Consider the following 3,957-nt stretch of genomic DNA (forward strand, 5'->3'; position numbering starts at 1 on the left):
CCCCCCGCCCGGCCGCCAGCAGCCGCTCTGCTCCTCCCCCGCCCCGCGCTCCCTCCCCGCAGTTGGGGATCCCGACTTCCTCCCCGTCGGTAGCCGAGCCAGGCAGGGCAGTGTCCGGCCGCGATGAGGAGCTGATCCCCGAGCGCGAGAGTCCCGCCCGTGCCACCGAGACGCTCCCGGGATCCGGCGCCGCCGCTCTACTCAGGGGTGAGTGCGGACTGGGCGCGGGTGGCCCGAGGGAGCTCCGGAGTCCGGCCTGCCTGGAGCCGGGCGGACGCCAGACCGTCGGGGCTGGGAAGGCGGTAAGAGACAGAGAGGGAAAGCCTTGGAGGGACCGCGGGGCGACCTGTTCGGCTGGAGACGCCTGCGCGGGACGGAGCCGTCCAACAAAAGGGGGACGCGGGCAGCCGTTTTGGGAGGGGGGGGGACCGGCGGGCAAGGAGCTCCGTCTCTGGCCGTGAGTGTGCCTTCCTCCCGTTACCGTCTACGGGGCTGCCCCTTCTGTCTGCCGCCGCTCAGGCTAGGGCGGAGGAGCCGCCTCGTCGCCAGCAGCCGCTGCAGAGAGCGCGCTTGGTGAGGATTGTCCTGAGGCGCGCAGGCGAGGGTGGGTTGCGTGCCGCCCAGGGTGCCCGGGGAGAAGCCCTGAGGCTCGGAGTGTGCGTGTGGGGTCTGTGTCACCCCCAGGTGCCTTCTGGAAAGTTGCCTTCGGGCTGGCGGCGGATGGGGTGTCCCAGAGGTGCCCGCAGCGTTCCCTATTCGGGCTGGGGAGCTGCGAGTGCGCCGCGCTCCGCGCTGGAGTCTTGGGTGCGTAAAAACACCCGCTGGCGCCGAAGGGCTCCCCCCGCCCCCGCCAAGACATTCCAGCAGTGCGGCTCAGCGAAGGGTCGTGCAGCGTGAAGCCACGTGTACTGGGCGGTCTGGGGCGCCTGGACGCAAATGGGGGCACCGCAGGCAGCGGTCTAGGGAAAGCGCCTGGCTAGCGGCCGGTCCCTCGGAGGCCCCCTCTCCTGAAACCCTCTCAGATTGTCTGCAAGTTCCCACGGAATAGGTAGCGTCTGATTGGGCTCAGGGGCGGCATCTATCTCCCTTCTGCAAAGCCCTGGGGTGGGACAGGCCCCTCATCACAGGCCTTGGAGAGGGCACTGCGGAGCACCATGGCTTGGGCATCCCTGGGTGCGGCAGGATCTGCCCTCGGATGGGGTAATGCCCCTAGGAGCTGGCCCCTGATGTACCCTAAAGTGGTTCAAACCGGGGTACTCCTGGAAGGTCCTCAAGTCATTTGGAAGACAGAGGGGGAGCTCCTCGCACACCCCTCTCCAGATAATGTGAAAATGGAGTCTTCATTTCCCCCAGAATGGGGGCAGGGCTTTAGATTAGGGGATGGGTTCTGGTCGTTGGAGGGGCGGGGACTCTCGGAGTTGCCCCGCCATCTGCAGGCCCCTCGTTTCTAGGTCACCTCACCGCACTAGCCAGAAGAGCAGTGGTTTATTTGGCAGGATTCAGGTGCTCAGCTTTGGCGGGGGGCGAAAGAGGGACCATCTTCATGCAGTTGTTCCATGTTCTCCAAGTGTCAAACTGAGGTGGTTTCTGCTCCGTCTCTCAAAGCAAAAGAGGGACAGATGCCGCTCCGCGTCTTGTAGAAGCAATAACCGTTGGTGGTTTTCGCTTGAATACTGGAAGTTCAGGCTATGTGTGATGCTGGGTTTAATTTTTAATGAGCAGCTCCGAAAGTGTTTCCGGCCATCTTCCAACCAATGCTCCCTCTAAGCTGTGGAGTCTTGTGAGCAAAAACTCTACTTTGTGAGCTACTGGCATTAAAGTGGTGAGCGAGCAACTGGGCTACTGCATGGACGAGTTTGCTCTGGAGCCGTTCTTCCTGAGCTGAGACAAAATATGTGTGAGCTGGAGGCTAAAAAACTGTGTGCTAGCTCACAGTGACTCAGCTTAGAGGGAACACTGTGTTCCTACTCCTGTCCTGGTGGCTGCAAGTGACTGACCAATAAGGAAGTTGTTTGCAGTCCTGGGTGTCGAGTGGTGAAAATCAGGTGGGGATTTTGGAACTGTGGCCCCGGACTGGCGGCTCTGCTTTGAGACTTGACGTTGTAGGCCGTGTGCAGGCGATAAAAGCATTTCGTTTTCAAAGTGTGGGTGATGTGGCTCTCGCTGTACTGATCGGGGGATGCCCAGAGAATGGAGGCCGGAATGGGACATGTGATGGGTGCTTGGTGGACCACGGCGAGGGAGGAGTGGCAGGCTGGAGGGAGTCTGCAAAAAATTAAGTCAAAATGAGGTTGCTGAAGATTGAGAATTGCTGCCCTCAATAACCATCTGGTGGCTCTGCTTTGGGTGAAGTGTGGGTGATGTGGCTCTCGCTGTACTGATCGGGGGATGCCCAGAGAATGGAGGCCGGAATGGGACATGTGATGGGTGCTTGGTGGACCACGGCGAGGGAGGAGTGGCAGGCCGGAGGGAGTCTGCAAAAAATTAAGTCAAAACGAGGTTGCTGAAGATTGAGAATTGCTGCCCTCAATAACCATCTGGGGAACCTCTTATTCTTCCAAGCAGGAAATTCCTTGTTCTATCCAAGCTGGAAAGTGTTCTTCTTAGGCTAGGGTTTTTAAATCTCTGGGAATGCTGACAGTGGCGTAGGACTGGCTAGGAAATGCAAAGTTTGTCCTGTGCTCACGTATTCATTCTGAGTCGTAAGAACATAAGGAAAGTGTGCTGGATCGGTCCAGAGGCCCACGCTGTCCGACAGCATGTTTTGCACAGTGGCCAACCAGTGGTCCCAAAGAGCCAACCAACAGGGCACGGAGGCCAAGGCATTCCCTGATGTCATCTTCTGTCCACTGGTGTTCAGCAATTGGCTGCCTCTGAATTTGGAGGTTCCCTGAAGTCACTGTATCTAGTAGCCATTGGTAGACCTCTTCGCCACAACTCTTTAATTCATAAAGGGGGTGGTGGGAAGTGTTCTCAAGTCCAAGTCGACTTATGGGAAACCCGTAGGTTTTTGAAGGCAAGGGATGTTCAGAGGTGGTTTTTGCCGTTGCCTGCCTCCGTGTCACGGCCCTGGTATTCTTCGGAGGTCTCCCATCCAAATACTAGCAAGGGCCGATCCTGCTTAGCCTCCAAGATTTAATGAGAATTGACTGGCCTGGTCCATCCAGATCTGGGCAATTCAGAAAGCAGCCTTGGGCAAATGACTCTCTCTGTCAGCCCCAAGTTTGCGACAAGGAGACTATAAGGGTGGCCTACCTAACAGGACTCTTGTTAAGAATCCTTGAGATAATGCATGCAGTCTGCTTTGAACACTGAAAGCACTAAATACATGCTAAACATTATCATAGCCAATGCTCCCTCTAAGCTGTGGAGTCTTGTGAGCAAAAATTCCACCTTATGAGCTACTGGCATTAAAGTTGTGAGCGAGCGATTGGGCTACTGCATAAATTAGTTTGCTCCGGAGCCATTCATCCTGAGCTAAGACAAAAAAATGTGTGAGCCGGAGGCTAAAAACCTGTGAGCTGGCTCACCCTAACTCAGCTTAGAGGAAACATTGATCATAGCATTTCTGTGCAAGGCAAGAGAGCATTCTGGGAGATATTATTTTTATTTCTAGCTTATTTCTTGAAACTATTATTAGGAGGTTGCAGAGTAAAGGAATAAAACACAAAACAGGCATAAGAGAGCCTTGGACAATGTGTAATGGAAGTGAGCCTGCCATGCCCAGGCAATCTACCCATGCTGGCTCATGCTTGACTACTATAGAATACTTTGCATGGGACTGCCCTTAAGAATGATTCAGAAACATCAGTTGTTTCATAAGAACATGAGAGCAGCCAATGTTGGATCAGGCCAATGGCCCATCCAGTCCAACACTCTGTCACACAGTGGCCAGAAATACCAGGTGCCATCAGGAGGTCCAGCAGTGGGGCCAGGACACTAGAAGCCCTCCCACTG

General features: G+C 56.0%; 1 protein-coding gene across 1 annotated transcript in view; it reads left to right on the forward strand.

Moving 5' to 3' along the window:
* Window positions 1–120: 120 nt before the first annotated feature.
* Window positions 121–3,957, forward strand: part of COL6A3 (collagen, type VI, alpha 3) — a 175,927-nt gene continuing 172,090 nt past the window's right edge. The window contains exon 1 of the mRNA XM_015413993.1: window positions 121–207. The gene's annotated coding sequence lies outside the window, so the exon portion shown is untranslated. The remainder of the gene's footprint in view (window positions 208–3,957) is intronic.

Source organism: Gekko japonicus, unplaced genomic scaffold (assembly GCF_001447785.1).
Source record: "Gekko japonicus isolate JY-2015 unplaced genomic scaffold, Gekko_japonicus_V1.1 scaffold2251, whole genome shotgun sequence".
In the NCBI taxonomy this organism is placed as follows: domain Eukaryota; kingdom Metazoa; phylum Chordata; class Lepidosauria; order Squamata; family Gekkonidae; genus Gekko; species Gekko japonicus.